This window comes from Ranitomeya variabilis, chromosome 1, assembly GCF_051348905.1.
Source record: "Ranitomeya variabilis isolate aRanVar5 chromosome 1, aRanVar5.hap1, whole genome shotgun sequence".
Taxonomy (NCBI): Eukaryota; Metazoa; Chordata; class Amphibia; order Anura; family Dendrobatidae; genus Ranitomeya; species Ranitomeya variabilis.
The window spans coordinates 225,991,491-226,008,706 of record NC_135232.1 but is presented as its reverse complement, the minus strand read 5'-3'; the positions used below and the strand labels follow the sequence as shown (position 1 = coordinate 226,008,706).

The 17,216-nt window shown below is 43.0% G+C and overlaps 1 protein-coding gene and 1 long non-coding RNA gene across 2 annotated transcripts in view; one reads left to right on the top strand and one right to left on the bottom strand.

The window, feature by feature from the left end:
• LOC143810829 (uncharacterized) overlaps positions 1–2,731 on the top strand; it is a 35,092-nt gene extending 32,361 nt beyond the window's left edge. The window contains exons 2-3 of the long non-coding RNA XR_013223213.1: positions 2,442–2,531; positions 2,607–2,731. This is a non-coding gene — a long non-coding RNA (uncharacterized LOC143810829). The remainder of the gene's footprint in view (positions 1–2,441; positions 2,532–2,606) is intronic.
• Positions 1–17,216, bottom strand: part of HIP1R (huntingtin interacting protein 1 related) — a 196,494-nt gene that overhangs the window by 142,677 nt on the left and 36,601 nt on the right. The window lies entirely within an intron of this gene.

Genomic DNA, 17,216 nt, shown 5'->3' with positions numbered 1-17,216 from the left:
TAATGAAAAAGAACAATTAGCTGGGTAGAAAAGCAAAATGAGCAATTTTAAGTACACAGTGCTATATAATATGATCACTGCAATACATTAAAGGATAAAACGATAAAAACTGATGGGAGTGCTTCACTAAACGAAATCAGTCATCTAAAAAAAAAAAAAACACCAATTACCTGCAAATAATTACCTGAAGACCTCCACAAGATAAATAGACATGCTGCGGTCTGGAAAGACGTGCCGCCGCATGCCCATCTCCATAGTTGAGCCATGGGCGTCTCTGGATGCATATTGGGCATAGGGTTTCTTCAAATCCCCTCCACCATGCTGTAACATCTGGCCGCCGCAAGTTGGACGCTATGGAGGTATGCAGCGTCCAACCAGCAGCATTTACTGACCGTATGCACCTACCTCAGGAGACAGCTAGCTCTACAGCTTGTGTGTCAGTCAAGGGGCAGGGGAGCAATAACAGCATGCCCACTGCGTAGTGAGCAGAGTGTTGACAGGAAAAACGCTTCCTAAAATAAATGCGTTTGACACTTTTTTTTTTACACAAGTTTTTCCCCATTAATTTGATAGGGAGAAAAATGCCACATAAAAAAAATTCAGAATTGACTTGAAGATTTTAAGGAAAAAAAAAAAAAACATCAATGGTTCAAATCCACAAGGACATAATATGTAGCATGCACATGAGATTTCAGAAATCTCATTGACTTTGCTTGCATTGTAAAACAATGTGTTTTTTTCCCCATGGAAAGACCGCAACAGGGTAAAAAACAACAACAACAAAAAAACCAACAACAAAAACAACAACTTTGCAGCCTGTTAACAAGCCCTAACATTCACAGTCGTCTGTGGCATAACTATAGTAGGTGCAGTAGTTGCATCACATCCTGGTGGGGTGCACTTACATAGTGCTGGGCAGCCACGCCTAATCTAATAGTATGGGAGTCACTAAAACGCTGTATGCCAGACACTATGCAATAGCTGTGTGTGACCAGCGCCCTATACAAGACTTCTGTGTGCAATTTTAATACCAAGCAATCATCCACTCCATGAATTGGTAGGTTGTGAGAGATTGTCTCATCAGTATTTTGTACCTGTGTTGCCTTGGCCTTTATTACACGGGTTTGCTGCATCCTGCTTTAACTTTAAGATTCATGTTACCCCACTGACAGTCATACTTATGAGTCTGACTAAAAACTGCAAACTGATGTAGTGATGCATTATAGCCCTCATGGAAAAAAAAAAAAAAAACCCCACTACTAATACTTCAAAATGATAATAATAAAAAAAACAACATAGAAGGGGCAAAACTATATTTTAGACACATTTTTGCTACCAATGTGACATAGATGGTCAAAACCCCTCCAATCAGCACAACAAAGAGGCAATGGTGGCCTCAGAGGAGCATGTGTAGCAGTCTCTAGGTAAATGAATAGCCAAAGGAATACTCCAGGGGAGTTTCTTTAAAATACAAGAAAATTACTGGAAAATTCTAACAAAAACTTTTGCTGGAAATATTTGTGAATTTCTATGCAGCAAATGCCAGGTATGTAGAATATTTTAGAAAAGGTGCTATTTGCATTTTGTCACTTATTTCAACTAGATTTAAGCAAAACAACAATCATCCTGAACAAATAAAACGCATTTCTGCAAAACGAAAAAGTCGACAGACCACCAGGGTTTGGAATGGCAATCATAACATTACATACATGTATATAGTAGAGAGCGTAAACTAAAACTAGTTGTTTAGCCTGGGATATTTACAGCATATAAACACACAGACACACATATATGTTGGTTAAAAAATACATTTAAAAAAGTGCCTGTAAAAAGGGTTATCGCCTTTAATTCAGAAATGAGAGGATGCTACGTTGAAGGGATTATCCGGAGATGCTCGCTTGTCATGTGGGAGTGAGCAGCGCCAGATAACCATCCTGCTTCTATTATCCAATGGTGCAAAGAACATTAACTTCCTTCTACACATCGTGCTGTTGCCAGGATCTGCCATTAATGTTGGGCTTCCTAAGTGATGTCAGCAGCTCACCTCCCTCATGCATACTAATAACACCATTTTGAAAAACCTTGGACAACCACTTGACAGTCTCACAGTAAGGTCATTGACCGCTGCAGCCAATCACTTGGCACTGCCACAATATGCATAAAGTACACGGAGGCAAGTGATTCGTTAAAAAAAAAGTGAAGTGAATAATGGATGGAATGTCGCCACTCCAACAAACAAATAATGTTTTTTTTAATTATTATTATTTCATAATATTTCCCACCCTTATCCCAATTTTAAACAATCATGGACTATTCCTTTACAATGAATCAGGATTTGTTTCCTTTTTTTTACCAATGTTAACCACTCTTTGTTTGCTTTGCTAATATGTGCCATAATATGTTGGCTTTTAAAAAGTAAAAATGTCTGTTATCCGATTTAGCATTCCCAGTGACACAGAAAAGCTACAGAAAAATCATAACTTCAAAGAAACCATTTCATCACCCCAGCAGCCCAAGTGCCAAGACCACAGGTAAAATTAAAAGCGTTGCTGAAATAGTTCAGATGCTGGCCCCAAGAATAAAAAGTTTACCATTTATCATTCCAGTTTCTTGCAGTCCACAGCTGGGACCGACAATGTAGGTCAGGACTGAACCTAACAGAGAGGTGCAATCATGGCTCAGGGAGCAGGAATGTGGCCATGGGGAGGAGTGTTGATTTAGTGGCATGATGTGGACTCCCCACACAGAGGTTACTGTTATCCCCCAGCTGGAGCCCTCCGCAATGACCTACGGAAGCAAATGAACTCGTAACACAAAAATCTATTATTCTGCCTGAATCAAAACTTTGTGAACAATTTCTATAATGTCTAGAAAATCTATCAAGTCAATCAGCAATAAAAACCTGTTATATCTTTTAATAGTTTACTATATTGTATCCGTGTACAACTGTACATAAAAAAATATACGAAGTTCTAAAAGGGGCTATAAAATGTACAAAAAATAAAAATAAAAAAATGATTATAGTATGTCCAGCTGCTGGGACCACCTCTGATCAGCAGTAACCAGTGAGGAATCAGGGCAAAAAATGTTCAATTCGAATGCAGCGCCAGTTGCCTAAGGCTACTTTCACACTAGCGTCGTGCACTGTACGTCGCAATGCGTCGTTGTGGAGAAAAAAACGCATCCTGCAAAGTTGTCTGCAGGATGCGTTTTTTCCCCATAGACTAACATTACCGACGCACTGCGACACAGTGCCACACGTCGTGCGACGGTTGCGTTGTGTTTTGGCGCACCGCCGCCACAAAAAAAGGTACATGCAACTTTTTTTGTGCGTCGGGACCGCCATTTTCGACCGCCCATGCATGGCCGAAACTCCGCCCCCTCCTCCCCGGACCTTGCAATGGGGCAGCGGAAGTGTCTTAAGACTGCTTCCACTGCCATCGTCAGGCATTTTCTTCACAGTATGCGTCGGTACGTCGGGCCGACGCAGCGCGACGGCCCCGTGCCGACGCTAGTGTGAAAGAGGCCTTATCTGTGGATAAGGGTGGTAATTGGGAGCACAGCAATTCATCTGTCAGCACATCATCTGTCAGCACAGCCCATCTAGCCTTTTCAGAACCGTACCAACTTGCATTAAAGTGTAGGATTATGGGGCAGCAACTGCTATAGTAAACCCTACACTTACACGTTAACTCTCAAAAATCAAGTTTTGTTTAAAGGGAACCTGTCAGCAGGATTGTGCACAGTAAAGGTACCGTTACACTAAACGACTTACCAACGATCACGACCAGCGATGCGATCGTTGGTAAGTCGTTGTATGGTCGCTGGGGAGCTGTCACACAGACAGCTCTCTCCAGCGACCAACGATCAGGGGAACGACTTCAGCATCGTTGAAACTGTCTTCAACGATGCCGATGTCCCCCTGCAGCACCCGGGTAACTAGGGTAAACATCGGGTTACTAAGTGCAGGGCCGCGCTTAGTAACCCGATGTTTACCCAGGTTACCATTGTAAAAGTAAAAAAATAAAAAACACTACATACTCACCTTCTGATGTCTGTCACGTCCCCCCGGCGTCCACAGGGTTACGCGCTGCTGCCGAGAGCTTAATGCACTGACTGAATGTGTCAGCGCCGGCAGCAGCTGTGACGTCACCGCTGTGCTCTGCTTTACGGCCGGCCGGCGCTGACACATTCAGTGCAGGTTAGCTGCCGGCGGGGGACGTGACAGACATCACAAGGTGAGTATGTAGTGTTTTTTTTTTACTTTTACAATGGTAACCAGGGTAAATATCGGGTTACTAAGCGCGGCCCTGCGCTTAGTAACCCGATATTTAACCTGGTTACAAGTGAACACATCGCTGGATCGGTGTCACACACACCGATCCAGCGATGACAGTGGGTGATCAGCGACGAAATAAACTTCTGGACTTCTAGCTCCGACCAACGATATCACAGCGGGATCCAGATCGCTGCTGCGTGTCAAACACAACGAGATCGCTATCCAGGAGGCTGCAACGTTACGGATCGTCGTTCTCGCTGCAAAGTCGCTTAGTGTGAAGGTACCTTAACCTACAGACAGTGTCAGGTCGGCGCCATTATACTGATTAAAATGATACCTGGGTTTACTTTTCATTAACAGGCACCTGTCAGGATGAATGAGTGAGTGAGTGAGTGAGTGAGTGAGTGAGTGAGTGAGTGAGTGAGTGAGTGAGTGAGTGAATGAGTGAATATCTGGTATTGAGCACATGTGATATTTTAATAGGTGCCAGTTCAGGTAGTCATTGGCACCTCTCATCCCTCAGTGCATAAGTGTTGGGTGTCTGAGAAAATCTACCTTCTAAAATGTTCATCATGAAATTACTTTCTAACTCTCTTAATCTCCTGGCTCTTACTGAAACCTGGATCCAGCAGTCAGACACCACCGCTGCTGCTGCTCTCTCATTTGGTGGACTACACTTTTCTCATACCCCAAGATCAGACAACAGAGCAGGTGGAGGCGTTGGTCTGCTCCTTTCACCCAAATGTACCTTCCAAGTTATCCCCCAAGTACCCTCACTTGTATTCCCTTCCTTTGAGGTCCATGCTGTCAGATTCTACGTCCCCTTCTCCATGCGAGTGGCGGTGGTGTATCGTCCTCCCGGCCCCTCTCACCAGTTCCTGGATCATTTTGCCACCTGGCTTCCACACTTTCTCTCTTATGACACCCCCACCCTCATCATGGGTGATTTCAATATCCCAATTGCTTCTCCCCTCTCCCCATCTGCTTCTCACCTTTTATCTCTAACCTCCTCTTTCGGCCTCTCGCAGCATACTAACTCTCCAACACATGAAGATGGAAACTCCCTTGACTTGGTCTTCTCCCGGCTTTGCTCACTGGATGATTTCACAAACTCCCCTCTCCCGCTCTCTGACCACAACCTTCTTTCATTCTCTATCAAGAACTGCCATCCCGCTCAGGTCATCCCCACTTTCCACACTTATAGAAACATACAGGCCATTAACACCCAGAAACTTATGAAGAACTTGCAGTCTTCATTGGCCCCAATCTCCTCCATCTCTTGTCCTGATTCTGCTCTGAAGCATTACAATGAAACCCTGCAAAGTGCCCTGGAAGAAGCTGCACCTCCTATACATAGAACAACTCGGCACAGATGGCGACAACCGTGGCACACGCTGCAAACACGTTTCCTGCAGCGGTGCTCCAGGTGCGCCGAACGTCTGTGGAGAAAATCTAATCTGCCCGAAGATTTCATCCATTATAAGTTCATGTTAAAAACATACAACTCTGCCCTTCACCTCTCCAAACAAACCTATTTCAACACCCTCATCACCTCGCTGTCCAATAACCCTAAACGTCTCTTTGACACTTTCCGGTCCCTACTCAACCCAAGAGAGCAGGCCCCAACCACAGATCTCCACGCTGACGATCTGGCCAATTACTTCAAAGAAAAAATTGACCACATTCGACAGGAAATCATTTCCCAATCTCTTCATACCAAGCACTGTCCTCCCTCCCCCACTGCATCTAGTTCACTCTCTGACTTTGAACCAGTTACAGAAGAAGAAGTAAGCAGGCTCCTTGCATCTTCTCGCCCGACCACTTGCACCAGCGACCCCATTCCGTCGCATCTCCTCCAGTCCCTTTCCCCGGCTGTCACCTCTCACCTAACAAAAATATTCAACCTTTCCCTCACTTCCGGTATTTTTCCCTCCTCATTTAAGCATGCCATCATACATCCACTACTTAAAAAGCCCTCCCTCGATCAAAATTGTGCCGCTAATTATAGACCTGTCTCTAATCTTCCCTTCATCTCTAAACTCCTGGAACGCCTGGTCCACTCCCGTCTTACCCGCTATCTCTCAGATAATTCTCTTCTCGACCCTCTTCAATCTGGTTTCCGCTCTTTACACTCTACTGAAACTGCCCTCACTAAAGTCTCTAATGACCTACTAACAGCTAAATCTAATGGTCACTATTCCATGCTAATTCTCTTGGATCTCTCCGCAGCATTCGACACTGTGGATCATCAGCTCCTCCTCACTATGCTCCGCTCCATCGGCCTCAAGGACACCGTTCTCTCTTGGTTCTCTTCCTATCTCTCTGGCCGATCCTTCACTGTTTGTTTTGCTGGTTCCTCCTCCTCTCACCTTCCCCTTACTGTTGGGGTTCCTCAAGGATCAGTCCTAGGCCCCCTCCTCTTCTCTTTGTATACTGCCCCTATTGGACAAACAATCAGTAGATTTGGTTTCCAGTACCATCTCTATGCTGACGACACCCAATTATATACCTCTTCTCCTGTTATCACGCCGACCTTTTTAGAAAACACCAGTGATTGTCTTACCGCTGTCTCTAACATCATGTCATCCCTCTATCTGAAACTGAACCTGTCAAAAACTGAACTCCTCGTGTTCTCTCCCTCTACAAACCTACCTTTGCCCGACATTGCCATCTCTGTGTGCGGTTCCACCATTACTCCAAAGCAACATGCCCGCTGCCTTGGAGTCATCCTTGATTCCGAGCTTTCATTCACCCCCCACATCCGATCACTGGCTCGCTCTTCTTATCTGCATCTCAAAAACATTTCCAGAATTCGCCCTTTTCTTACTTTCGACTCTGCAAAAACTCTTACTGTCTCACTTATTCATTCTCGTCTGGACTATTGTAACTCTCTACTAATTGGCCTACCTTTTACCAGACTCTCCCCGCTCCAATCTGTCCTGAATGCTGCTGCCAGGATCATATTCCTCGCCAACCATTACACCGATGCCTCTACCTTGTGCCAGTCATTACACTGGCTACCCATCCAATCCAGAATCCAGTACAAAACTACTACCCTCATCCACAAAGCACTCCATGGCTCAGCACCACCCTACATCTCCTCTCTGGTCTCAGTCTACCAACCTACCCGTGCCCTCCGCTCTGCTAATGACCTCAGGTTAGCATCCTCAATAATCAGAACCTCCCACTCCCGTCTCCAAGACTTTACACGTGCGGCGCCGATTCTTTGGAATGCACTACCTAGGTTAATACAATTAATCCCCAATCCCCACAGTTTTAAGCGTGCACTAAAAACTCATTTGTTCAGATTGGCCTACCGCCTCAACGCATTAACCTAATTATCCCTGTGTGGCCTATTAATAAAAAACAACAACATAATTACGTTCCTCCATCATGTTCTCATACACTTTATGCAGTTAATAGCCTCTGTGTCTGTACTGTTACATACTTAGGCAGTTAACTGGTTCATGCAGCTTTACATGAACACCCGAGCCTTACACTATGGCTGGTCCAAATAACTAAAGCAATTGTTACCATCCACCTCTTGTGTCTCCCCTTTTCCTCATAGATTGTAAGCTTGCGAGCAGCAGGGCCCTCATTCCTCCTGGTATCTGTTTTGAACTGTGATTTCTGTTATGCTGTAATGTCTGTTGTCTGTATAAGTCCCCTCTATAAGTTGTAAAGCGCTGCGGAATATGTTGGCGCTATATAAATAAAATTATTATTATTAAATTATTATTATTATTACTTACTGTTAAGTCATGGGGGTTATCACGACATTTGGTTCATGCTCCCGTGAGGAGTTTTTGATTTTACAGATTTTCTCCACCTATTAAGTAAATCAGGTAGTTTACTTTTTTCATTGTGCTTTTTTTACATGAGCTTTAAATTGTGTTTTTGATGCTTTGTCTTTTTGCCATGTCATGTTTCAAACAAAACGGCTTTGTTTTTGACAACTTTCTTGTATTTGACAAAATTTGATCTCGTGCAGATTACACGCATTTTTGACGCATTTCTGAAATGCACCAACGCAAGCGCATTTTTACCTACAGATTTTCCACATCTAATGCAAGCCTATTGGACAAATCTGCACAGAAAACTCAGCGTACCCGCAAGAGAAATTGACAAGTTAGGCCGGCGTCACACTCAGCGTATGAAAATATGGTCCGTATTTTACGGCCGTAATACGCAGAAATGTTCCAAAAATAGTGATCCGTATGTCATCCGTAGGCAGGGTGTGGCAGCGTATTTTGCGCATGGCATCCTCTGTATGTAATCCATATGGCATCCGTACTGCGATATTTTCTCGCAGGCTTGCAAAACCGACATCTAATGGATTTATGGGCTCAAATGTTCGTTAAAACATATATAAAATATATATAAATATATATCTAAAATGTGTGTGTGTGTGTGTGTGTGTGTGTGTGTGTGTGTGTGTGTGTGTGTGTGTGTGTGTGTGTGTGTATATATACACACACACACATACAGTGCCTACAAGTAGTATTCAACCCCCTGCAGATTTAGCAGGTTTAATAAGATGCAAATAAGTTAGAGCCTTCAAACTAGAGCAGGATTTATTAACAGATGCATAAATCTTACCAAAAAGTTTTGTTGCTCAGTTAAATTTTTATAAATTTTAAACATAAAAGTGTGGGTCAATTATTATTCAACCCCTAGGTTTAATATTTTGTGGAATAACCTTTGTTTGCAATTACAGCTAATAATCGTCTTTTATAAGACCTGATCAGGCCGGCACAGGTCTCTGGAGTTATCTTGGCCCACTCCTCCATGCAGATCTTCTCCAAGTTATCTAGGTTCTTTGGGTGTCTCATGTGGACTTTAATCTTGAGCTCCTTCCACGAGTTTTCAATTGGGTTAAGGTCAGGAGACTGACTAGGCCACTGCAACACCTTGATTTTTTGCCTCTTGAACCAGGCCTTGGTTTTCTTGGCTGTGTGCTTTGGGTCGTTGTCTTGTTGGAAGATGAAATGACGACCCATCTTAAGATCCTTGATGGAGGAGCGGAGGTTCTTGGCCAAAATCTCCAGGTAGGCCGTGATATCCATCTTCCCATGGATGCGGACCAGATGGCCAGGCCCCTTGGCTGAGAAACAGCCCCACAGCATGATGCTGCCACCACCATGCTTGACTGTAGGGATGGTATTCTTGGGGTCGTATGCAGTGCCATCCAGTCTCCAAACGTCACGTGTGTGGTTGGCACCAAAGATCTCGATCTTGGTCTCATCAGACCAGAGAACCTTGAACCAGTCAGTCTCAGAGTCCTCCAAGTGATCATGAGCAAACTGTAGACGAGCCTTGACATGACGCTTTGAAAGTAAAGGTACCTTACGGGCTCGTCTGGAACGGAGACCATTGCGGTGGAGTACGTTACTTATGGTATTGACTGAAACCAATGTCCCCACTGCCATGAGATCTTCCCGGAGCTCCTTCCTTGTTGTCCTTGGGTTAGCCTTGACTCTTCGGACAAGCCTGGCCTCGGCACGGGAGGAAACAACTTTCAAAGGCTGTCCAGGCCGTGGAAGGCTAACAGTAGTTCCATAAGCCTTCCACTTCCGGATGATGCTCCCAACAGTGGAGACAGGTAGGCCCAACTCCTTGGAAAGGGTTTTGTACCCCTTACCAGCCTTGTGACCCTCCATGATCTTGTCTCTGATTGCCTTGGAATGCTCCTTTGTCTTTCCCATGTTGACCATGTTTGAGTGCTGTTCACAAGTTTGGGGAGGGTCTCATAGTCAGAAAAGACTGGAAAAAGAGATAATTAATCCAAACATGTGAAGCTCATTGTTCTTTGTGCCTGAACTACTTCGTAATACTTTAGGGGAACCAAACAGAATTCTGGTGGGTTGAGGGGTTAAATAATAAATGACCCTCTGAAAAAACTTTTCCCAATTTAAAAAAAAAAATAAACAAAGTAATAACATTTTTTTGCTGCAGTGCATTTCACACTTCCAGGCTGATCTACAGTCCAAATATCACAATGCCAAGTTAATTCCAAATGTGTAAACCTTCAGGGGGTTGAATACTACTTGTAGGCACTGTGTATGTATGTATGTATGTATGTATGTATGTATACACATATATATATATATACACACACGTACGTGTACGTGTGTGTGTGTGTGTGTGTGTGTGTGTGTGTGTGTGTGTGTGTGTGTGTGTGTGTGTATATATATATATATATATATATATATATATATATATATATATACACACACACATACATACATGGTTTATGATGATGGGTCTGATAGTCCTAGCAGACACATGATGTGGGTAAATATATAGCAAGTAATTTGGATCATGTGTCTGTGTCATTTTTGCTTCATATGATACATACATACATACACACACACACATACTGTATTTATATTTCATTCAGCGCTAGATTGCAGAGGAGCCGGTAATTCCATTGCCGGCTTTTCATTTTTCCTTCACAAACCCGACAGGATATGAGACATGGTTTACATACAGTAAACCATCTCATATCCCTTTTTTTTTTCATATTCCACACTACTAATGTTAGTAGTGTGTATGTGCAAAATTTGGGCGCTGTAGCTTGTAAAATAAAGGGTTAAATCGTGGAAAAAAATTGGCGTGGGCTCCCGCGCAATTCTCTCCGCCAGAGTGGTAAAGCCAGTGACTGAGGGCAGATATTAATAGCCTAGAGAGGGTCCATGGTTATTGGCCCCCCCTGGCTAAAAACATCTGCCCCCAGCCACCCCAGAAAAGGCACATCTGGAAGATGCGCCAATTCTGGCACTTGGCCTCTCTCTTCCCACTCCCGTGTAGCGGTGGGATATGGGGTAATGAAGGGTTAATGTCACCTTGCTATTGTAAGGTGACATTAAGCCAGATTAATAATGGAGAGGCGTCAATTATGACACTTATCCATTATTAATCCAATAGTACGAAATGGTTAATAAAACACACACACATTATTTTAAAGTATTTTAATGAAATAAAGAAACAGGGTGTTTTAATATTTTATTATACTGGTAATCCACCTGAAGACCCTCGTCCTGTAAAAAAAGGTAAAATAAAAAAATCAACAAGATCCCATACCTTCCGTCGTTCAGTCAGTCCCAATTGTAAATCAATCTGAAGGGGTTAAATCATTTTACAGCCACGAGCTGTGCTAATGCAGTCGCTCCTGTCTGTAAAATGTTGTGAATGAATGTAATGCAGGGGAACGTCCTGAACATATGCAAAAAAAAAAAAAAAAGGGATATGAGATGGTTTACTGTATGTAAACCAGGTCTCATATGTCGGGTTTGTGAAGGAGAAAAAAAGCCGGCAATTGAATTAGTGGCTTTTCTATATAACACCGCTGCATATTTTTCGCAAGTAACACTGCTGGTCCGTGTGTAATCTGTATTTTTCTCCCGCCATAGACTTTCATTGGCGATTTTTTTGCGCAATATGGTGACAAACGCAGCATGCTGCGATTTTCTACGGCTGTACAAGACCTAAATATAGATACCACTGATACATATCAGAATGATCTATCACAGGGAAACACCCTTCTACTGGACATAAATCACAGGGTACAACTCCACATAAATATAAATCCTACAAAGAACCTGGAGTAAATATAAACCCAAAAACATAATTCACTAAAACATAATTTTTATTATAAATATAACATACACAGAGAAAAAGTACATAGACAAGGTGCTCATAGCGTACACGTACAAAGGACTAAGACTACTGCAAGTTACACCATGGGAATAACAGGCAAAAACACCGTTCAGTATAAAACTAAATCCGGTTCAGATGACCGCATCTGAAGGTGTATGCATATACCATGTAACCCCTTATGCCTACATAGGCTAAGTAAAGGAGCAGATACACCTAAATCTGTCTTACCCATCTACGTTGGTGCCAGTGTCAGTCCAGCTGCCCCGATGCCTATGCCTATGTAGGCATAAGGGGTTACATGGTATATGCATACACCTTCAGATGCGGTCATCTGAACCGGATTTAGTTTTATACTGAACGGTGTTTTTGCCTGTTGTTATTCCCATGGTGTAACTTGCAGTAGTCTTAGTCCTTTGCACGTGTACGCTATGAGCACCTTGTCTATGTACTTTTTCTCTGTGTGTTATATTTATAATAAAAATTATGTTTTAGTGAATTATGTTTTTGGGTTTATATTTACTCCAGGTTCTTTGTAGGATTTATATGGCTGTACAAGACCGTATAATACGGATCAGTAAAATACGGCAGATAGGAGCTGGGCCATAGAGAATCATTGTACCGTATGCAATCCGTATTTTCTGCACCTCTCATACGTCCGTAAAACTCGCTAGTATGACGCCGGCCTTACAGATTTGAAACACAAAGCAGGTCAGTTTACGTGGAGGAAAAAAGTAGCACAGGGAGCGCGAGTTTTCCAACATATCACATCCACTTTGCTGGAACTGTAAGATGCTGCATTTTTGACACAGCAAAAATATGCAGTGTCAAAAGCTCATTGTGGGCACATCGCTTTTAAAAAAAAAAACAACTCCCTATTTTAAGGAGGTGTCAGTCGATACACAAACTAGATGAGAATAGAGTATTGAGAAGGACCACGAGCAGATACCTGGGGATCATCAGAAAAGGAACAGAAGGGAATTGGTGAGAGGAGTATCACAATTTGAAAATGAAAAAAGGTATCAGTGTGATAACCAGATTAAATGTTTTTATGGCTCACTTTTCAGTAGTCATTTCATTACTTAAATCATTTTATTTAATAAAATATAAGATATACAAATAAGGTAATTAAAGGGAACCTATCACCCCGTTTTTTAAAGATTAGATAAAAATAGTGTGAAATAGGGGCAGAGCTGGGCTTTACATTAGTGCCTTTTTGGTGCCTTTACACCCCCGTTAGGCTGCCGAAATACCTTTGTGAAGTGGCCGTTTTGTCCTGTCACTCAAGTTGGTCAGGTCGGATGGGCGTGGTCACAGCGCTGTTTCTCCCCCAGATCAGGCTCATCATTACGTTGGTGGCGTAGTGGTGTGCGCATGTCCAAGGTCCCGAATCCTGCACAGGGGAGTGAAAATAGCAGCGATGTCCGTTATTTCATTGGTGGTCGGTGGGCGCGGCCATCTTGCTTTGGCCGCGCGTGCGCAGAAGCGGCGCTCTGCTGGCCGCGGCTTCAGGAAAATGGCCACGGGCATCCGCGCGTGCGCAGATGGCTATCGCGGCGGCCATTTTCGTGAAGCCGAGATGCGAACTCTGCTTCACGAAAATGGCCGCTGCGATAGCCATCTGCGCACGCGCGGATGCCCGCGGCCATTTTCCTGAAGCCGCGGCCAGCAGAGCGCCGCTTCTGCGCACGCGCGGCCAAAGCAAGATGGCCGCGCCCACCGACCACCAATGAATTAACGGACATCGCTGCTATTTTCACACCCCTGTGCAGGATTCGGGACCTTGGACATGCGCACACCACTACGCCACCAACGTAATGATGAGCCTGATCTGGGGGAGAAACAGCGCTGTGACCACGCCCATCCGACCTGACCAACTTGAGTGACAGGACAAAACGGCCACTTCACAAAGGTATTTCGGCAGCCTAACGGGGGTGTAAAGGCACCAAAAAGGCAGTAATGTAAAGCCCAGCTCTGCCCCTATTTCACACTATTTTTATCTAATCTTTAAAAAACGGGGTGATAGGTTCCCTTTAAACTATGGGTTTCTAACAAATGCTTAGTTTTTAATGACCACACCAAATCAATTGCTTAAACGATCAGCAAGTCACCACATTTATTAAGTTCTGTTAATACAGACTTTGGTTAATTATTTCCACCTAGTCTGGAGTGCGACAAAAGCCCAGCTAATTTATCTGCTAATGGCCCTCATAAAATGAGCTTCATGTACTCCCAATACAAGAGCTCAAGATGCCAAGTCAGGAAAGTCAGCCGTACTACAGAATATTATATCTAGTTACAGCAAGTAATCAAACCATAAACCAACAGGTTCGGCACAGGAACGGTTGTGTAATAAATAGAGACACATTGATGGACTAAATTTGGCCCAGAGGCTTGAGGACAGAAAAACATACAATTTTTTACTGACCCTTATATTTTTCTTATAAGGCTACATTCCCATGATGAGTATTCGGTAAGTTTTTGATGTTACACATTTCTACTATTAGGGCTCATACTCATTTGTGAGAAAAACAGATGAGTGCAATCCGCAAGAAAAAAAAAAATCTGACTGCACTCTGACCAATGTTATTCAATGGGTTACATCTCATCTGCAATTTTTTTTGTACTGCGATTTGCAGTGTATGTCAGACAAGACTTGCCAATGCAAAATCGATGGGTTTGAGAGGAGATATATATATATATATATATATATATATATATATATATATATATATATATATATATATATATATATATATATATATATATATATATATATATATATATATATATATCTATTTGCCCGACATATGGAACATGCAAGTGCCGTCCAATTTTTACATGTCCTTTGAAAAGCCAGCAATTCAGCAGCCACGTACAGTAAAATCACAGCAGGACCCGACAGAATAGAATAGATTACATACAGTATATACGCATAGAATAGATGGATCTAAAGATGTCAGTCACATATATGATTAGTGCAGTGCCTGTGTAGTTACTATACATGTATTTAATGAACTATTTTGTGAAAAAAATGGCATGGGCTCTCCCTTATTTTTCAAACCAGAAGAGGGAAAGCCGACGGCTGATGTTTATAGCATGGGAAGGGGGCAATACCCATGGAGCTTCCCAGGCTATAAATATCAATTCACAGCTGTATACTTAGCCTTTTCTGGCTATTAAAATGGTGGACCCCCCCCCTAATAAAAAACAAACAAAACAGGGTCCCCCTATAATTAATAACCAGCAAAGGCCAGGCAGACAGCTGCGGGCTGATACTAATAGCCTAGGGAGGGGCCATGGATATTGCCCCTCCAGGCTAAACACATCAGCTCTCAGCTGCCCCAGAAAAGGCACATCTATAAGACGTGCCAATTCTGGCACTTAGCCTCGCTCTTCCCACTTGCCCTGATACAGTGCTGGGAGGATAGTTGGGGGGAGGTTTGATGTCACCTTTGTATTGTCAGGTGACATCAAGCCCAGATGCCCCATAGTCATATTGTTGTATAAAAACACACACAACCAGAATAAAGTCCGTTAATTGAAAGAATGAGAGACTCCTTTAATAAATCTTAATTAAACCATACTTGCTGCATTGTTCAGTCCAGTAACATCATTGTCCCTTGCAAGAGAATTAAAATAACAAACAGCAATATTCCTCACCTGAGAAGATAAAAATCCATTTGTCCCACGATGTGTTTAGCGCTGTTAAATTTAGATGGCAGGATGTCATACAGCAGAGACACTGGGCAGAGTTTACTACCGCTGCTCAGTGTCTCACAGTGAATTTGAATGACCAGACTGACGTCACCACGAGCGTGAGAAAGTTCTCACACCCGTGGTGCCATCATAAAGGTCCTGAGAGTTCAGAGTCAAAGAACTCACTTCACCTAACCGACGTCAACGTGAGTGCCGTTAGAAATTTTCCAACCACGCTTGTGCTCACGTCATTTAGGTGAAAGAGTTAATTGGCTGTGAACTCCCAGGACCTTTCTGAAGGCACCATGAGCGTGAGAACATGCTCACACTAGTGGTGACATCAGTCAGATCATAGGAGTTCACTGCGAGACACTGAGCAGTGGTAGCAGACGCAGCTCAGTGCCTCTGCTGGATGACCAGCTGTATGGTCGCATCATGCAACCATGCAGCCTGCCATCCCGATGTAGCAGAGCTGGACCCGTTGTGGGATAAATGGATTATCTTCTCAGCAGACAGGTGAAAAATATTTCTGTTTGTTGGCAAGAGAGGTCTATAAATCCCATTCACTTTGCTGGAACTTTAAGAAGCTGCAGTTTTGACAGTGCAAATACGCAGCATCAAACTAACCCAAAACGCATCATGGGCATGCAGCCTTAGATCTTTAAGAAAAAAAAACAGCATGTATTGAGGTACAAGGAAAAAAAAAAAATAGATATGTGGTTTACACAAATTGGGAATAGATCCACTCTCAACCCGTCAATGAACACGCCAACGCTCAGAAATTATTCATAAAAAGTCATGCAAAAACAATGTATTATGCCGAAAATAAGTGATTGTGGCATCTTGACATTTGAAAGAACAGTGCGAGTGAATCAGAACGAGTGAAAGTAGCAAGACTATAAAAATAGGTAATGCTGTGCAAGGTAAGCAGGTATTAATAATTAATAGAAATGTGCGTCATGCGACACAAGGACTTAAAGCTTGTTTTAAATTCTCACAGCAGGAAACAAAAATTCCTTTACCTTCTGTATAGTCTGATCTTAAAGTAGGTTTAATCTTTTCGGCACCTGATGTTAAATATTTGTGCGTTTTGGATAGACAGTAAAGATTTCATTTAGTTAATACATTTAAATATAGTAACCTGCAGATATACACTCAGTGGGGCTGATTTACTAAGCTACTTACACCAGAAATCTGGCTTTAAGGGGGTTGTCCCCTTTCAGCAAGTCTGCACTTTCCTATATAGAGGGCCACTGCAAAGAAAGGTATACTATGTTTTTATTTTTATTTTTTAATTTCACACATTGGGTCCCTATGGTGGAGGGATGCTGAGCGTGGGCACAAAAGAAGCGATTACCTAGCCTAAGACCAGACAGTCAAAGTTTAACATGTTTAAGAATGAGACAACTACATAGGCAGCCTGTTCAATACTTCTATTTCCCGCCCCCCAGTAAAATAACATTCACCTCTGGTGCTGTTACAGCGGTGTCGCATTGGCTCTTCGGGGGCGCACATGACTTTGTCATGTCACGTGATCCCTGGGACCAATCAGCACTGGCTTCACGCTCCTCTCGTACAGAAG